At 45.4% G+C, this 20,461-nt stretch overlaps 1 protein-coding gene and 1 non-coding gene across 3 annotated transcripts in view; both read left to right on the top strand.

The window, feature by feature from the left end:
* The first annotated feature begins 242 nt into the window (after positions 1-242).
* LOC135401782 (small nucleolar RNA U3) lies at positions 243-458 on the top strand. The gene has a single exon (XR_010424914.1). It is a non-coding gene; the product is annotated as a small nucleolar RNA U3 (small nucleolar RNA).
* A 1,112-nt stretch (positions 459-1,570) lies between these two features.
* Positions 1,571-20,461, top strand: part of LOC135401716 (synaptotagmin-A-like) — a 74,875-nt gene continuing 55,984 nt past the window's right edge. The window contains exon 1 of one of the 2 annotated variants that reach the window (XM_064634260.1): positions 1,571-1,752. The gene's annotated coding sequence lies outside the window, so the exon portion shown is untranslated. Of the gene's footprint in view, positions 1,753-14,713; positions 14,787-20,461 lie in introns of those variants that run through there. The other variant, XM_064634262.1, reaches the window with a different exon arrangement.

A 20,461-nucleotide genomic window follows, 5' to 3' on the forward strand; every position in this document is an offset into this window, starting at 1 on the left:
TTGTGCGCGCGCCAGAAAAAGTCGCGACAGCGCCCACAAAAATGTAATATAAAAAGTGTTATCGGTTATAACTTATTTACAGAGTAAAAAACGGATGTTACACATCACGAGACATGAGAGTGCAATGCAGCAATTAGTTACCTACTGGGATTAATGTAACAATTTAATAGAAAGCGCCGTTCACACCGTCGTATGTTGTTCACTATCGCCATTCTTGAATCATTTTCGAACGTGTTTGGGTTAAGATCATGCTTCATAGGATCATTTCTATAGTATGATTGTTGAGTTTCTTTCGCAAACTCGAAATGCCTACAACCACGATGAGGAGTTGTAGGGTTTCTACCTGAGCGCGAAGCGGGCAGAATGCGTCGGCTTTTTAAGCCTTTGCTTCTGCCATTGATGACCGTTCCCCTCGGACTTTGTGCTGAGGTGGAGGGTAGGAACCCATTCTGAGTGGTTGTGGCACCACATTTTTAATAAATCAAAAAACAGTTGGTCAAAGTAAAACAATTATAATTTTTCGTTAAATTTTTTTTAGGAATTATGTGGGACATGAGGCTGTTGTTTCTCGATGTTCAGAACGAGTGTCGTGGGGCTCAAAGGGAACGGTTTCAACTGTGAATTGGACATGTACGTCAGCCTGTGATTGGTATGATACGTAAATATTTAATTTTCGGACTGTTTGTTTAACTAGATGGATTGCTTATAGAGTAGTAGTAGTAGTAATTAACTGAAAAAAAAAAAGAATTGTCATCCTAAGCTATCTGCAGGTACTTTTTTTTTTTTGGGTGGGGGGGGGGGGGGTACATCACAGAATGCTAGCGAGCTGGTATAGCCCAGTAGAAGTTTGTTCTGTGTCCCGACCGTGTCCCACCCCCTCCCAGACTCAGGGAAATGTTTGCTTTCTCAATTTTTTGGGTGGGGTTGGGGGGGGGGGGGTAGTTGTGCTTGATAAATCCCCTGATTCGCATCACATCCTCTCAGTCAATCACCGCTGCCTCAGTACGAAAGACAGGCAGGAAGGAAAATGGGGGGGGGGGGATGTAGGGGGAAGGTGTGGTCAGCCTGCTCTGAAGTGACGGCTCGGTGCACGCAGGGGAGGGAGAAGAGAGGAGGGTGGCACAGGAGAGGGAGGGGTGTGCTAACCCTCTTGCTTTGGTATTTGGGTAGTCCGGGTAGTCCTAGCCGGCTACTAACCACACAAAACATGCGAGCATCCCTCAGTACTCTTCATTGGGATGCTCCCTGTACCCCGGTAACCGCCAGGATTATTGGCGAAGTTACCCCATCAGGAAGGAAAATGATATTGACCTTTTCTAACGTACTTTCTGATAGGATTACGGATCTTCAACAAGCAAGCAGGCGAGCAAAGCATATCACCACCACCAACAGCAACAACAACAAAAAAAGAATGAAAAACGATGGAACAATCACACGTGACATTTCGTGGAAGAAACCAGAGAAAAGCAAGCAAAGCCGCCATGCGGTCGCGCCGGAAGCGCGTCACTGTCTGTTTTTTCTGACGTCCGCGAGATGTCGCCACGAACACTTCCTGCGCACAGCGATTTCCGCGCCGCTTGCTGCTGCCGGAGGATCCGGATCCATTGCGTCTGATTGCGTCTCACCGCCTGTACGTGGCTTGTTAGTGCACTTGTGCTGCATGACTTTCACCACCGACTCACGGATCTCAACAACGCCACACCTTCAGTCGTGATACAACCATGATTACGGTGAAGCAACAGCTTCTGTCGGGTGAGCGGTCAAATTGTCATCGTCTGCTAGGAAATAGCGCTCTGACAAACTTAATTCACGTCAGCGCGCGCAAGAGGTGGGGTGGGTGTGGGCGGTGTGCATGTTTCTAACGGTAACGTTCGCATTTTGAGAGCGTAGTTCTACGCTCGTGATTCGTGAAAGTCAGTTATTACTTACACAGGCAGGGGTCACAACGGGAGCAGTTTAAATCGCAACTCGGGTGTTCATGAATACGGGTATGACAGCTTCATGAAGTTAGATCTCGCTTTAGGTATGGTTCTTCTACAGAAGTTGACGTAAACAACACAATGCCAGTCCTTCTAAGCAGAAAGCTGTCTCGACGAAATGAGTCACTCGATTGGAATATTAGAAAATACGTATGTGGCTGTTTTTTTTTTTTTTTTTTTTAAACTGTAAGACATCATCGACGATTGTTCTAGGGATATTTTAGTGTTTTCTTTCATTTTCTTCTTATTCCACGAGACAGCGTGCGATTTCGTGGTTCGACAATTTTTATCTGCCTTTCAGCGCTTGGCGAATTCGCGGAGGAGGACGGAAAATAATATCGAATAGTGACAGTGATGACATCCAGTTAGGTGTACTGTAGCGCCATTCTTTCGACGGCTGGTACTTTTGTGATCATTCCCGAGACCGAGAGCGCTATCTGATTTCGCTTTACTAAGCGAGAAAATATATCTTTTATATATATATCTATGCTCTGTGGAATAAAGAATGACACTATTGTGTATTATACATGCGTCAGTTCTAAAGCTTCTACCCGTCCATCAGAGCAACTACGTAATGCGAAAACTCCGAATCGTGTAATTGATATCCGCATTCAACACAAGCGCGTCGCTTGCAATCACTCATTTTCCTGTCTAACTGACGATGAATCGAAATCATCTTTCCGGGAACACAAAGAATGATCCATACATTTTACACGGATAATTACGCTCTTATGATAATTATGTATGATCGTACGTTTTCGACAGGTGTAGCCACGCACGTGTACGTTGTGTACGATGTGATATGCATCCGCACCCTGTAACTCCCCCCCCCCCTTCAAAAAAGGAAAAAGAAAACGAACAGACAGAAACAAAAATATGTGATAGGAGTATATACAGTCGACCCCGTCGATTTATGAACGGTTAATGTTCTTGGGAAAATCGTTAATAAATCGAGTAACGCGGTTTGGAATGAGGAAGTGGAATTACTCCATGATGATAAATCTGGACAACCACCGCAGCTCAACGAGCAGCTCATTGAGCTGTTGTGGTTGTCCCGGATTAAGTTTGCCCATCGCTCAGATTTATCATCATGGAGTCTGTCCACCAGCTTGCCTGCGTTTACGTCATTATCACGTGGAACTGTCTCGTCCCAAAGGGCACCTTTCATAAAGCGGGGATCTTCGTAAATCGAGGGTTCATATCAGGGCTGCGGAGTTACCACTCCGGAGTTGGAATGATTCCGGAATCATTCCAGATTTAGCAGAGCGGGAACTGTTCTAGGAATGGGAATGGAATGATCTGGGTGTCCCCGGTGGCAGTTTTGGTTTCAACGTGCTGGTTTCTGCCCTCACACCCTTTGCACCGCACCTGCAGACAGTCAAGAGTGAAATGACCTTGTCTTTGTGCTTTTTCCGTGCTCGGTAATGTCGATCTCCTCTAGAACTGCTGGACTTGCCACTATGGTTACCGCTCCTTTTATTTTATTGAGGGAATTAACGGAATTGAATTAAGTTGCCAAACCATTCCAGCAGTGGAAACTGACCATACCTTTTCATTCCGAGGAATTGAAAGGAATGGAATTCGAACGGAATGGGAGACCCCATTCCTCAACTCTGATTCATATATATCCAGGGTTGACTGTACAATGAATACAGTACAATAGCTATAGCTCAGACTGCTACCAACTGCCCACCTTCTTGATGGATCTCGAACAGCCACTCGAGATGCAAATCCTCTACCTGACATGCTCTCCTCATATCACTCCTGTTCGTAGTCAGCCTATATAGCTATAGCGATGCTTGTTTCGCTGTGCAACCATTAGACGTTCTCTGATGAATCAAGATTGATTGCCTGCCAACGGCTTGCATATCAAAGCAACCACCTGGCGGACTGACATGTCTTTATGCGGTCTGTTATCCACGAGGTTGCTATCTGTTATTCCCTGGGAGGAATAACTAACTTTCGCTGGATGAGCGTTCGACCTGCTTCGGAATGCCATATATATAGGGGATGAGGGGTTGCAGGCGCCCCGTGGCGCACCCGGTGGCTATACTGCAGTGTACTATTCACGCAAAATGAAGGGTCTTCCTGGGTACTTGGTGGGATGTTGGGAAAATCCCTGATCTGCACTCTTAGAAAAAAAAAAAAAAAAGGGTGGAGTACACTCTTAAAAATGAACTTCACCACATAGCACGCTCCTAGCCGACCACCATCCCGAATGACAACGTTCTCGCCCCTGATTTGTTGAAAAACGGGGGGAGGAGCCTATTTTGTGGCCATTATGCACGGCACAAAATAGGCTCCTCCTCCCGTTTTCAACAAATCAGGGGCGAGAACGTTGTCATTCGGGGTGATGGTTGGCTAGGAGCGTGCTATGTGGTGAAGTTCATTTTTAAGAGTGTAGTTACACCTTTTAGGAGATACACTCTAAAAACAGAACTTCGTCGTTCAGAAAAATCGGAATTCGTCAATATACTTGTGGTTGGAAGTGCACGTTTGGTTTTGGTTCAGTACGACTTTCTTGTTTCTCATTCGCGTTGATTACCACGTGATACGAACGCTATAGTTTCAGGCGCAGATAAATGAAAGCTGGAATGCGTGTGGAGCAGACTTGTACGTATCTTGAGTACGTACTCAAAATACAGTATTTTTTCCGGTATTTTGGTACTTTACTCAATACTTTTTGTGACAAGTATTTTTAATGTATTTAAAATACTTTTTTTTGGTATTTGCTACTCAGTACTCAAAATACTTTCCTTCCTGTTCAAGCCATATCCAGCACACTTCCCGCCGTGCCGAGATTTTCAGCTCACTGGAATTTAACCCCCTTTTCTTCTTTCTTTTTTCGGGAATTCGCGAATCTGTCATATCCTCTTGTACAATAGGTTGGTCCCACCTTGCTTGTCAATAGCCAACTTCGTCAGCAAGCCGTTCCTATTCATATTGCCAGGTGAATCACCAGGGGATTAGGTACAAGAGAATCCCAGCATTTATTTCCTTGGTCACCAAACCAATAAACACGTGCCACAGGTTGAAAGACCCGAACGGACATACAGGACGGATTACGAATTGGTTCAGAACATATCAACAAAGTTTACTTGGGTTCATCAAAGTTCACCAAACATTGACACCAAGACGTTGCAAATGAAAGATATGCTTCAGCATAGCTGATGAAGTTTATTCCGTTCATTTGTCCACGTTCAGAATACGCGCTTCACTTACAGCTAATACTAAAGTGCTTTAAAGAGTATCTTAAATACTTCTTAGAGTATTTAGTACTCTACTGAAATTACTTTCAGTTTTGAGTATTTTGTACTCTATTTTAAATACTTTTTACGTAGAGTATTTAGTATCTTATATGAAATACGTTTGCGCAGTATTTTGTACAAGTCTGGTGTGGAGTAGTACAGGGAGGAGTCACGTTGGACGGTGGCCAATCCCTGCGCTCGCTTCGAGGTCTCCGCTCTCTATATGCTTTTCTGTCTGTTAGAATAGATGTGTGTATGCGGGTGACATTATCTTCGGTAGTTTTCCAGCTGTACAAAAGCCTGCATTTGACATTGAAACGAGCTAATTGTGCGGTGAAAAGGAGCAACAAACGTTTCCGCGATGGAGGGAAGTCTTATTCGCTTCGCTTGTGTAGTTTCCTTTTCTTTTCTTAATAACGCGTCCTGGAGTAGCCAGTCCCGAGTGGCTCGAGACTAACATCTCCTTTTTTTTTCTTTTAAAAATCAATCTTATTCGCTTTCACTGTAAGAGAGGGAGTTTTGGGATGAGTGAGTGTCGGAAAGGAAATGTATAGCTGCTGTACTTCCACCTAAATTGTTACGTGGTGTGAAATGTGGCAGATGGAGCTCAATGTGAAAAAGTGCGTGTTCATGTGTGTTACAACGAAGAAAACGTCATTGTCCTTTCCGTATAGCATTAACACTACTGTGTTGAGTAAAGTGGAGAACCAAAAATACCTTGGTGTATCAATAGCATCAAACCTAAGCTGGGCCGAGCATGTTGAACAAGTTGCTACCAAAGCATCCCGTAAACTTTGGTCACTGAGGAGGACGATGCGCCACTGTACGTCTGCAACGAAGCTGACGGCTTACACTACGTTAGTGCGGCCAATTTTAGAGTACGCGGATATTCTTTGGGATCCCTACGTACAGACGCATACTAACATGCTAGAATCTGTGCAAAAAAAAGCCCTTCGATTTATATATAATGCATATGGTCAGCACACATCTTCGACTTCACTCTATGCTAAATCTGGTTTGCCAACCTTGGCTCAACGAAGGAAAATTCGGCGTCTCAAGTTTTTGCACGATATAGTCAGCGGTACTAATGGGCTCAAGTTCTGCGATTACTTAACTTACAATTCGAGCCGATCCACAAGACTGAAACATAGTAAATTAATCCGTGAGTTTCGTTGCAATAAAGATGTGTTTAAATTTTCTTTTTTTCCTCGCACTGTACGAGAATGGAACAAATTGCCCTCTTGTGTTACACAAATTTCATCACCAACCCAGTTTTTACAAGGTCTTGTAGACTAACTTCCTTTCTTGACTTCAGATGTTTAACACTTGACATTTTGCACTGTGTATAGCTGTATGTTGTACGTGTTGTATGTAGTGTACTCACCTCCTCTGCCATGGCCATCAAGAGATGGCCGGCAGTATCTTTCAAATAAATAAATAAATAAATAATGTACCCTAGTATATACCCCACCTAATATACCCTAGTAAGACGGCAGACTTAAGGCCGTTAGCGGAACGACTGTAACTACACCGGTGGCCCAACCATAATTTCGGATGACACGGTTCTCTGCCCTGATTTGTTGAAAACGGGTGGCGTACGCCTCTTTTGTGACGCCTATGCTGTTCATAATTGTCACAAAAAAGGCGTACGCCTAGCGTTTTCAACAAATCAGGGCAGATAACGGTATCATTTGAGATTATGGTTGGCTAGGAGCGTGCTATGCGGTGAGGTTCATTTTTAAGCGTGTGGATACTGGTAGAGAGAATAGCCGGCTTCAAGGTTGCGGGTTCGAACCCGGCCGAACGCCAGCAACCTGCGTGGCATGGCTGAAATTTAACCGCGCGTGAAAACAAGAACGAAACACGTACCCACCGTGTGGACAGAATTCACGATTTGTTGGACGAGAATCAGTCCAAATGGTACACTCTTAAAAATGAACTTCACCGCATAGCACGCTCCTAGCCAACCATCATTGCGAATGATATCGTTATCTGCCCTGATTGGTTGAAAACGGGAGGCGTACGCCTTTTCTGTGACAATTATGAACAGCATAAGTGTCGCAAAGAAGGCGTACGCCTCCCGTTTTCAACAAATCAAGGCAGATAACGATATCATTCGAGATTATGGTTGGCTAGGAGCGTGCTATGCGGTGAAGTTCATTTTTAAGAGTGTACGTTCCTTACGAATTTAAAGCGTTTCCTCCAACGTCTGCGGTGTATACTAAGCAACATTCTTTATTAAGTAAACATATATTCCAGTATAGCTGCTTCTTATACGCAACGATCCGCTGCCGAGCTTGAACGGCATTAACGGCAGCCCACACTTCCATACGAAAAGCACCGTTTTTAAGAAGACCATGCACGCATATGATGGTTTTCGTAGAGCCGTTTTGTAGAGGCCTGCTGTAACTACGTAATAGAGACGTTACCACGAACATGATGCATCTGTTGCGTTGCGCGAGCGTGTGGAGGACATTGACGGTTCCCTCCCACTCGGTTCGAAAAACGACGCGCACATATGTGCACAGAACATATTTCTTACATATACCGCGTACAATATATGTCGTGTGTTTGAAGCGATATTCATACGTAACGCGTTACGCAAAAAAAAAAAAAAAGAAAAAAAGCGGACGCGTGCAAAATTCATACGAGACTTGCGCATACACTCTTAAAAATGAACTTCACCGCATAGCACGCTCGTAGCCAACCATCATCTCGAATGATATCGTTATCTGCCCTGATTTGTTGAAAACGGGAGGCGTACGCCTTTTTTGTGACACTTATGCTGTTCATAATTGTCACAGAAAAGGCGTACGCCTCCCGTTTTCAACAAATCAGGGCAGATAACGATATCATTCGATATTATGGTTGGCTACGAGCGTGCTATGCGGTGAAGTTAATTTTTAAGAGTGTACTACGTCACTGCGCTTATTACGTTGACATAATTCAACGAATGCCCCGTGTAACCAGGAATGCGATATTATGGCCCGGTTTCACAAACGCTGGTTAACTTTAAACCGTGATCAAGGAGTGTTGAAACTTGAAGTTAACACTCAATTCTTTATTAGCAACGTTAGTTAGTGACATATTAATGTTTCAGAGACAATAACTGCCCTTGATGAAGCGGAGCTAAGGGTTAAATTAAAGTTGAGGGACCGCGCTGATCTCGGTTCAAATGTTAATCGGGGTTGGTGAAACCATGCCTGTGACGTACATGAAGCCGAACTTGTACCTATACAAATATGCACTCAGAGCACGTAGTACAGCAGAAAACGTAGTTTAGTAATATTCTGACCGTGATTAGAATGCGTAGAATTTTTGAATTAAAAATAGACACAAGGGTGGTTAATCAATGGGGATTGGTGGGGTTAATAATGATGCGCGATGACAGCGTGAACAGGATGAACGAGTGAAAAATTGTCACGAGACGATAAGCTATCGTTCATGGGTGCTGTCCAAGATTTCCATTGGTCATCGCTATACGGTCTTTACACTGACACCACGAGTTGGTTGGTGGCGGCCATATTGCTCGGGAGATCCTGGGCCGACTTCTCAGGACCAGGAGGGACGTTTGATGGCGGATTTTCGATATTGTCTTTATCCATGTCTGACTTTCAGCTCAGAGTTATGTTTCTCCGTAATGCTTTCTCGTGGCAGGTACCTTTTAAAATCAGCATTACAAAAGCTGTACGTCTACACTCTTAAAAATGAACTTCACCGCATAGCACGCTCCTCGCCAACCATAGTCTCGAATGATATCGTTATCAACACTGATTTGTTGAAAACGGGAGGCGTACACCTTTTTTGTGACAATTATGAACAGCATAAGTGTCACAAAAAAGGCTTACACCTGCCGTTTTCAACAAATCAGGGCAGATAACGATATTACTCGAGATGATGGTTGGCTAGGAGCGTGCTATGCGGTGAAGTTCATTTCTAAGAGTGTATGTTTCATTCGTCGCCTAATTCCACCTGTGAGAGATTATCCGCCGACTGCTCGGAGGACTGACTAGACTCCAATCGCCACCTACTCAGTGTTGCCCAAATTAGCTACACTTTGCCATAGCAACCAGCTCGTGGACAGACGTGGTCATCTCCTTGAGTGCCGGACACTGTATAGATATTGAACAGGACGTTAATACACGTTAATGAATACATACAGGACGTTAATGAATACGTGGAGAGAAGGGATAATTAAAGCATTTGAGCTTTACGACACTTTAGCATCGTAAAGAACGTTTCCCGTTACGTATCTGGGGTAACGGTAAGATAGAAATTATACCTCACATATTGGATTCAACCTATAGGAAGGGCAGGTTGAATTCCCGCCCTACCATTGTTCCTATATTTGCTGCAAGAGCTAGCCGCATCATTCTATACGCAAGTGGTGCGTCGACATCTCTATTCGGTTGAGTAATTCTGTTGGGGTTGACGGATAACATACACTCTTAAAAACGATATTCACCGCATAGCACGCTCTTAGCCAACCATCATCTCGAATGATATCATTATATGCCCTGATTTGTTGAAAACGGGGGGCGTACGCCTTTTTTGTGACAATTATGAACAGCATAAGTGTCACAAAAAAGGCGTACGCCTCCAGTTTTCAACAAATCGGGGCAGATAACGATATCATCCCAAATGATGTTTGGCTAGGAGCGTGCTATGTGGTGAAGTTCATTTCTAAGGGTGTACCGTGCTGTTCTTGAGTTGAAAATGGGTATACACTCTTAAAAATGAACTTCACCGCATAGCACGCTCTTAGCCAACCATCATCTCGAATGATATCGTTATCTGCCCTGATTTGTTGAAAACGGGGGGTGTACGCCTTTTTTGTGACAATTATGAACAGCATAATTGTCACAAAAAAGGCGTACGCCTCCAGTTTTCAACAAATCGGGACAGATCACGATATCATCCCAAATGATGTTTGGCTAAGAGCGTGCTATGTGGTGAAGTTCATTTCTAAGAGTGTACCGTGCTGTTCTTGAGTTGAAAACGGGTATACACTCTTAAAAATGCACTTCACCGCATAGCACGCTCCTAGCCAACCATAATCTCAAATGATATCGTTATCTGCCCTGATTTGTTGAAAACGCGGGGCGTACGCCTTTTCTGTGACACTTATGCTGTTCATAATTGTCACAAAAAAGGTGTACGCCCCCCGTTTTCAACAAATCACAGGGCAGATAACGATATCATTTGAGATGATGGTTGGCTAGGAGCGTGCTATGCGGTGAAGTTCATTTTTAAGAGTGTAGCGCAGATACTTCGCCTGTCCAGCTCTACACTGTTAAAACAGAACTTCACCACATAGCACGCTCCTAGCCAACCATCATTCCGAATGATATCATTCTGTGCATCGATTTGTTGAAAATGGGAGGAGGCGCCTATTTGGGACACATTATCTTGTCCCAGATAGGCGCCTCCCCCCCTGTTTTGAACAAATCAGGACACAGAATGATATTATTCGGAATGATGGTTGGCTATGAGCATGCTATGTGGTGAAGTCCTGTTGTAACAGTGTAGGATACAGTGTTTAGTATAATGTTTATGGTATACACTGCACCATGGTCTGTATGCAGTGAAAAATTGTCGTACTGGCTCCGGTACGTGTTATTTACCGAGCACTGTACATCGCCTGCAGGAGAGCTTTGTTTCGCCCCAACCTTTTCTTGTAGCTTCTCCTGCTTCCGAATGATCGGCATTGCATCGTACCTTACGCTGTTTACTGCAAAAGTCTGATGTACCGGGTCCGGTACATCTCGTGTAGTATAGAAACACTGAGCGTAGTATACAGCTAGCAATTCCCTTTCTGTTACCTCGCGACCGGAATACATCACTTTAAAAAAATATATTTGTTTCTTTCCTAATCCCCAACTTTTTAATTGTGAGTCTCCGTTTCGTACAGCTTGGGACAAAAGTTTACGGAACACGGTACTGCCGTATTTCTTTATTTGGAGCAGCCTCCTGCTATATATAAGAGAGAAATCGAATAAGAAACAGGTGACTGGCTATTCTATCCATCTGTCAGTATGTGTGTCCGCTCCTGCTTTCTGGAATGGTGTCGCTCCCATGAAGAAATGTGACACCCCGGTGTTCCGTAAACTTTTGTCCCAAGCCGTACCACGCGATCTATACTCGTGTATACGGTGTGTGATTCTTAATCCGAAGTTCAAAACCCACTGTGACGTACGTTTGTAGATACCCCCAACGCGATCCGTCCATGCAGCCAATCAATTTCTCGTTCCCGGAAAAGATTCTTCCACCCGTGAGTTGTTTACCCGGAAAATCGTTTTGGGGAGGGAGAAGCCCTTTCTTGACGGACCGATTTTTGCCCCACAGTCGAGCTCACATTAACCTGTGCCTGTATTCTAAATATACGCCGCAAGGTACGCGTGCATGTTTGCGTGTCGCGCATCATATTGTCGGTCATTTTGACAGGTGCTTCGGACGCCTATATGGTGGGGTACACGCGGGAAAGAAATAGGCTTAGCGCAACCCGGAAGGGCTCTCTGTCAGAGCGAAATAAACGCGCGCGCGTGTGTGCGTGGCCTGTTGTGAAGCCCTGTTTCCCGGGTCGATGGGCCCAGGGATGTTGGATGGGAGACGAATTCGTTGGCCACTTCTTCTTCTTTTCTTTCTTTATTTTCAGGCGTTGCCGCTTTTCTGTAGACAGGTGTCATTCCGAGTAGGGAATCTAATTCCGAGGACTTCCGGAAGGGTGTAGATGGATCGTCCATTTATCCTGCATGAGATATACGTGATAAACCCCGAAGATTGATTTTTATGATTTCTCCGGTAGGTATGATGATGATGATGATGATAGGTAATCTGGGTTCCGTGCCAATCATCTAATGGATTTCTGCTGTCTGTGTCCAAGGATGTTGACCGAGTGGTTGCAAAAAGAAGTGGAGATGTTATAGTCCCAAATACTCGGGACTGACTACTTTAGGATGTGGTTAATTGGGGCTCACTTATACATAAAACAAATGAAGGAAAAGGAGGAGGGGGAGAAAGACCTTCTGTTGTTGAACTTGTTTCGGTACTTCCTATACAGTCTTTGTGCAAGTTCAATCATTGCTGGGAAGCAAGCGTGCTGGTGTCTATAGAATACATCACGATAAAACCCGAGACCGAAGGATGACGAGGAACAGAAAAACACAGACAAAGTCTGAAACACGCGGACGCACAACTTAAAACCGCCAGAAAACCCTGCAGTGCTGAGTACGAATAGGATGACACAAGACAGACACGACGACACAGGCACTGAACTTCAACCAAGGCGGCCTTTATTGTTACACGTATTTAACGCGGCGGTTTTAAGTAATGTACCAACCAGCCCAATTTTTCACGTGGTTTCACGCAATTTAAAGACACAAACGAGGTCACAGGGAAAAGCCAACGGGGAAGGGCCAATAAACTTGCCAAAGGCCGAAGATCAGTGAGGGCTTGCCTACACTCTTAAAAATGAACTTCACCGCATAGCACGCTCCTAGCCAACCATCATCTGGAATGATATCGCTATCTGCCCTGATTTGTTGAAAACCGGAGGCGTATGCCATTTTTGTGACACTTATGCTGTTCATAATTGTCACAGAAAAGGCGTACGCCCCCCGTTTTCAACAAATCAGGGCAGATAACGTTATCGCTCGAGATGATGGCTGGCTAGGAGCGTGCTATGCGGTGAAGTTCATTTTTAAGAGTATACCCTTGCTGCACGCTCTAAAAACAGAACTTCACCGCATAGCACGCTGTGCGCCAACCATTGCCTCAAATGATACACTCTTAGGAATGAACTTCACCGCATAGGACGCTCCTAGCCAACCATCATCTCGAATGATATCGTTATCTGTCCTGATTTGCTGAAAACGGGAGGCGTACGCCATTTTTGTGACAATTATGAACAGCATAAGTGTCACAAAAGAGGCGTACGCCTCCCGTTTTCAACAATTCAGGGCAGATAACGATATCATTCGAGATGATGGTTGGCTAGGAGCATGCTATGCGGTGAAGTTCATTTTTAAGGGTGTAGGGTTATCGCTTCTGATTTGAAGAGAGAGGGGGGCGTACGCCTTTTTGTGGCAATTTGCATGGATATATGAAAATTGCCACAAAAAGGCGTACGCCCCCCTCTCTCCTCGAATCAGAATTGCGATAACCATATCATTCTTCCCAATGGTTGGCGCACAGCGTGCTATGCGGTGAAGTTCTGTTTTTAGAGTGCAGGTAACGCGTCAATCTGACACGCCTGTAAAGTTCGTTTCGCCTCACGGTGACTACCGGTGCAGTGCAGCACGCTTCCAGTAGCCGTCCTGCGCGTGCTTTATGGAAAGCGAAGGATGGTGGGGGTGATGGAACTGCTTGCCGTATAGTCGACCACGCTCAGTCGGGCAGCGCAGCGACTATCGCACGGAGGATCGTGCGTGCTGGGCCGACTTCACAGGGACAACACACAGACAGCACAGCCAGATTCTCAACCCGGATCACCTCCAGAAGGAAGGTGCTCATCAGGGGTTGGCAGCTGTGACTCCTGCAAACTCATCTCCAGCTCAGCTCTTCGTTTGCTCGCTCATTTTCAGCTCAGCTCCTTGTTTGCTCAATTCACAGTTTGCTCACTCACTTCCCGCTCAGCTCTCCGTTTGCTCACTCATGCTCAACTACTTCGCTACATTGAGCATGAGTGCGCATGAATGAGCGTGCTCATGAGTGAGTTTTTGCCGAGGTATGTTGTTCATACATGGCTTGTACTATATGCTGACTGCCACATGGCCGGTAAACCCGCTCGACGAAGCGCGACGTCCTTTCTTCTTCTTCTTCTTTTTTTTTCTGTGTTAGCGCCGCGAAGCAACTGTTGCTATGAACGGCGTACAGATGTGGACAGATGGAGAGAGGACAGCAGAAAGGAGTGAGGGACAGGGGGGTTAATGTGAGTCCTGGATATCGAGGTACGTTCACTTTCAGCTTCACCCACGTGAGCCATCCAAATCATTCTTCCATATACTGTGTATTCACACGAGTGACATCCTGACGGAAGATTCTAGTGGAAGAAAAAGCGAGAACACTGCAAACAGCGACGAAAGTTCCGTCCCGTGTTATGTGAGCATTCACACGGTGCCGAATATCGGAAGTGGCGTGCTGCGTACTCAGCAGACGACACTTCGCAGACGACACCGTCGGCGTCTTTCTTGTCGTCTGCTACGGAATATCTTGTGACTGAGTCGCAGGATATTCCCCACGGTTAGCAGCGTACGTGAACACTGGACATTGAGCGCTCGCGCTCAGAAAGCTATGACGCTTTATCGCGTCTTCCGCTTCTCGCCACAAAGTCAGATCAGCTGTTCTTTCTCACGATTGTTCCGTTCTGCACCGCACAGCTGCACTCCGATAGGTAGCTGTCGCAACGAGTGACATTTACCCGGTATAAAATCACCTTTCTTTGCTTTCGGTTTGACGTGACGCAGGAGGCGAAGAAACAGCCATTCTTTGCTTCCGTTGATGGGAATCAATGCGTGCGTTGCATGCGAGACTACGTTTTATTCTAGGGTTGTTTGTTCGGGTGAGTTTACATTTTCCCTTAGTGTCGTAGGTGTCGTTCTATGAAGGGTTATGAAACGCATAGGGAAAAAAAAAAAGCCCTGGATGCCATACATAGTATCCGGGCGCCGTTTGTATTCAGTGTTCTTTCTCTGCGGATGTGTACACACGCTAGTATACGTGTTGAATGCTTTTCACATTTCTAGAGTGGAATTCGAATTCGAGTGTAATCCATTTCATTTGAGCGCGAGTAGATTTTTTTCTTTTTCTTTTTTTTTTCTTTTTTGACACATGAAATTCGCGTACTTGTAGGATATAGTTTTATACATTTCAACACAAAGAAGTCATAAATAGTTCGCCTAAAAAAATTCGTGGTGCCTTCTTCGAAGTACTAATATTTATTCGTCATTGGACTTGGGTATAGACTGTTTACCGACAATGCATGAAAACTCGGGGGAAAAGCACGAGACAGCGTACTTTACTTGAAAAACTTCACCTCCCACTCTTAAACGTATATTCTACCCTCCAATTATTAGTTAATTAATGAACTGAGACACCCATGATTTTTCCCTTCATTTTTTCTCACACGTGTCAAAGTACGACGACACCCACCATGACCCTCGACATTTCCACGCTTGGATCGACGACGTCGTGTTTCCGCGATGCAGCCGAGGAGTCATCAGCGACCGCCGTTTTTCGTTCGTGCTTTCGCTGCAGCGCGAGCTCAATTAGCGCCGGGTAAGTAAATAGGATGGAAGACGGGAAGGCCCACGTACCTCTGGGCTCTATAATGAGTTTCATGGAAAGCAGCTTTTGATGAAATTCATTACGGAGCCCAACGTCTACTATAGTATATACGAAATGGCGACGAGTACACTCTCAAAATAGAACTTCACCGTGCACGGTGAAGGCAAATTACCTAAATGCATGTGTCACAAGTTTCGGGGGGGGGGGGGGGGGGTAATGACAGAATCGGCTCGCCGTTGTTGTCCACATAGACTATAGACACGACTATAGCGAAAAAAGAAAAAGAAAAGTCGGATGGAGGACGACACGTGGAGTTACGTAGAGGGTGCGTGAGTCCGTCAGGGAGTGCAAAGTGCTAGAGAGGGTCGTTGGGCAAGACCCGCCTCCTGCTGAAAGAGAACAAGGTCTTGTTTTCGCTCGGCATAGGTGTCACAAAAAGGCGTACTCCGCCCGTTTTTAACCAATCAGGGGGCAGCAGGATGTCATTCGGGATGGTGATTCGCTAAGAGCGTGCTATAGGCGGTAAAGTTCAGTTTGAATGCGTTTCAAAAAGTGGCGCGCTCCTCAGCGTTCGGTGCGCCGCCGAATAGTGTATACAGTTTCACTTTTATTGAATCCTAGCACCGCGAAGCGACTGTGGCTGTAAGTGGCTTGCAGACGAGCACGGAGGACAACAGGAAGTTGTACGAGACAGGGGGTTAGTCTGCCTCGTGGGCAGACTTAAGGGGAAACGGAGCCCGTACTGTAAACATATTTTTATTCGCGATTAATTTTCGCGAAATTCGCGACCGCTAAAAAATCGCGAGAAAGAAACCTCTACCCGAGAAACGTCATCATGACGTTGGTAGACACACCGAAACAAAAAAAAGTAGGACCGAAGGTCGCGTCCTTTTCAGAGACCATCGTAATCCCCTCAAGACCGTGGCTTTCGACCTTTGGCATTGAACGTAGTTCTACTCTACCAAACTCGTGGCGCTGTCGAACATTACGACGTCATTTGTTTACAAACAGGTAGAGGTCTATTGTATTCGTAAACACAGCGTGACGTTTATCCCGCGAAAGGAAACAGCCCTGGAATTGCGAAATTAAATATCGCGCCAATATAAAAATACGTTTACAGTATCTTCGCGTACGTCGGATACACTCTTAAAAATGAACTTCACCACATAGCACGCTCCTAGCCAACCGTCACCCCGAATGACAACGTTCTCGTCTCAGATTTGTTGAAAACAGGAGGAGGAGCCTATTTTGTGCCGTGAATAATGGCACAAAATAGGCCCCTCCTCTCGTTTTCAACAAATCAGGGGCGAGAACGTTGTCATTCGGGATCATGGTTGGCTAGGAGCGTGCTATGTGGTGAAGTTCATTTCTAAGAGTGTACGATTCACTGTATGACGGACGTTAGCGTTTTGTCATTTGGTGACCATTTATGGGACACGGATCGCTAAGCCTCTGTAATGATGCGAGCACGTTTATCTCACGGTAACAATGAACTAGCGCAGAAATCTTTTATAATGAGGACAGCCCACGGAGAGGTCAGTAAACGGAAGAGTCGAACCATTGTCCTTCGTTATAATTCGCCGGAGAACTTAAAACGGGAGTTGAAGCTGAGTTGCAAAGTGTGTACACCCACGGAGTGCAGTATATAATTCAAACGACACGTTCCTACCAGGAATTGTCTCGTAACGATGTACGTACTCGTGTTTTTTGACGGTGCCAAGCCCCTTCACGTAGTTATCTGTGCGTCGTAATCTATTGTCATTGTTATTCCTCCTGAGTCCTTAACTATTAAGCGTGGATGTCCTGCGTAAACAAAGATAGGGTCTCCATGGGAATATGTCTCATCGATAACCGACGAAGCAATAAAATAGGCGCCCAATTTATTATTCATTAGTATAGCCTCGCGCGCGTCGGCTTTTGTAAGTTTGGTGAATTCCTAGAATGCGTCGTGGTCGTGAAATTATTGACATATTGACATTGGAATGTAAAGGAATACGTATATAGAGACAGCAGGTTTGTCGGGTGACCAATTCAATCTCTCCCTATTATTTTTCTTCATCAACATCAACATAGAGAGCGTTTTCTTTATCGTTTACAGATATTTTTTTATAAAAAAAAGCTGTTAGAGCACCATATGTGTTGTTTTTGCAGTTTAGTTACGCGGGCGTTCTCTCGAAGAGAGTACGTAACTACCAGATGACTAATACACCATTTTAGAAAAGCAAGCGCCACCTGTCTCTCTCTGTCCTGTAGTACGCAAGGGCTCATGGGAACTTAGAGCGCCTTCAAGCATTACGATACGGCCAGAGGCGGAGGTAGAAGAAGAACAACAACATTCCCGGTGTGCGCAGCATCAGCGTCAGCCGATATAAACCATATCCGAAGCAGACGACGGAGCAGTGTCCCTCAAAGTTCCCATGCTGCCTTGCGCCACGCGCTTGGTGGCGCGCGCATCTTTTTAAAATCGTCTATTACCTAAAATGCACAAATTAAATATTTAAGTAGGGGATTTCGGGCAAAAGCGAGGGGAGAGAATCCTCGTTGAAAGTCATTCCATCTGAAGAAGAAGAAGAAGAAAAAAACATGAAACATGCACGTGCGTTATCCATCGCCGAATTTTGCTATGCAAATGAGTCGAAACCGAAACCACGGCGACCGGTAGCAGTGGGAGCACAGCGCTCATCCACGTCAGAGGGCCACGTGCTTTCTGCTTTTTTTTTTTTTGCTTTTTGTGTTAGCGCCGCGAAGCAACTGTGGCTATGAGCGGCGTACAGATGTAGACAGATGGAGAGAGGACAGCAGGAAGGAGTGGGGGACAGGGAGGTTAGTGTGCGTCCTGGGCCGACTTCATGGGGGAACTGTGCCGACATTCGTCTGGAAAGTATTCGGAAAACCCAGGGAAAACCTGAGACAGCACAGCCGGTGGTAGGATTCGAACCCACCACCTCCTAGTCTTCAGCACGACCTTGTCTACCACGTGCTTTCGAGCGATGGAGACGATTGGAGTAGGTGCTGATCTGCTGACCAGATCCTGAGCGCTTTCCAGCTGTGCCTGTCTGGGGTTCTTCCTGGGTTTTCCTCGGACGCTTTCTTTCAGACATATGTATGGGCGCAGTTCCCTTTGAAGCCGGCCCAGGATGCACATTCCCCAGGGCGTAAGTCGTGACGTTGCCCACAACGGCGAGCGCCCTTTCACCGTCTTCACCATCTCCACCACCACCGCCGGCGAAGATGATGCAATTCTCGCTGTTAGAGGTTTATTAAACCTCTACCCGAGAAACGTCATCATGACGTTGGTAGACACACCGAAACCTAAACAGATTGGAAGGGGAGAGCTGGGTTCCACGAATGGGCAATTGTTCGCTGCCTCCTATTGGAAGAAAAGTAGGACCGAAGGTCGCGTCCCTTTCAGAGACCATCGTAATCCCCTCAAGACCGTGGTTTCCGGGCGCGACCTTGTTCGCCACTAGCATTGAACGTAGTTCAACTCTACCAAACTCGCGGCGCTGTCGAACACTATGACATCATTTGTTTGCAAACAGGTAGAGGTCATTTCAATTCAGCGATGGGTATTTCACGGCACGTACACGCTCGGTTCAGGAGTTTTAAACGATAGAACTGCTTTGAACGAGGATTGTCTCCCATTCTATTATCTCGCTATTGCTCAAAATTCCCTAATTAAAGAGTTAATTAACGAGGTAATTAGTCATCTTGTAGTTGCATACTCGTACAGTGATACAAACGATACATACAAAATGACGTCTCTATGCTGTTCTGATAGCTCTTTTTATAAAAGTTCTGTGTAGGATATATATAAAAAAAAACTGTATGCATACATTTACGTACGTTGGAAAAAAAGGAAAAGGGATGCATCTTCGAGCATCCTGCCAACGTGTTTAAAAGTGGTTGTTTGATGCCCGGGCCACCTTCCCATCTTGCGCCCACACTCGTTTTGGTGCCCGTAACTTCCTTTCTTCTCTCTCTCCAACTGTTACGGACGGACATAAGCGACTGTCGACGTTGATGGGCCCTATGAAGGTATCGCTTTAATAAACGAGGCGTGAACAGCACACAAAAACTAAAAAAATAAAAAATAAACGGAGAATAACAATGAAACGAACCATTCAATATTTGCAAAAAATATTTCTGCAAATCATAAGCAACAGCTTGAGATTGAGAACAGCCGATATCTCGAACAGAGATTGTTTTTCGGACTCCTCTGTTCGAAATACCGTCAGATCCTGATCTGAGATTCTTGCTCCGATGATGTACCTTGACTGGACCGCCGGATTTCTCATTTTTCGATGCATACTCGTATAACGATAACGAAACGGTATACAACGAAATTCGCAGTATATACAGCGAAATAATTTTTATTCCCTGCCGCAACTGGCCGCCATATATCATCACTGATGCAACGAAATATTCGGTACAGCGTAAGAAATCGTGTTCGCGATGAATTTCGTTATATCGAGGTTCGGCTGCACGTCCAAGCTGTGTTGGGTCAGGAAACATGCCCCTCCTTCTATAGTGAAAGGCACACATATAGTATTTTTTTTAAAGAAAACTTGAAACCGTTTTCTGAAGACCATTTATCAACCAGTTTGTTTAGAGAAAGTTGCAGTTGTCTTTCCTACCCTGCCAGACTGGATGAGCAGCACGATGCGTACACAAATATTTGAGTAGTCGCCATGGCAGCGGAAGCTCCGTCTCGTTCGAGATCCAGTGGGTCACAGGCGTCTGCGAGCTCTTTTAATCGATCAACGACAACCTGACGGAATGACGTCAACGTCACTCATTCACTTATGTTTTCTCTGAAAGAGTCGAGGGGTTTCTAGAGGATGTGTATAGACATCGGCCGCAGCCAAAAAGAAGAACGGTCTCCACGCTGAGTGCTCCATCGGACATTCCGCGAAAGCTGATACCGCTAAGAATTTTCCGCGCACTTTC

The sequence above is a fragment of the Ornithodoros turicata genome, chromosome 7, assembly GCF_037126465.1.
Source record: "Ornithodoros turicata isolate Travis chromosome 7, ASM3712646v1, whole genome shotgun sequence".
NCBI classification, from domain to species: Eukaryota; Metazoa; Arthropoda; class Arachnida; order Ixodida; family Argasidae; genus Ornithodoros; species Ornithodoros turicata.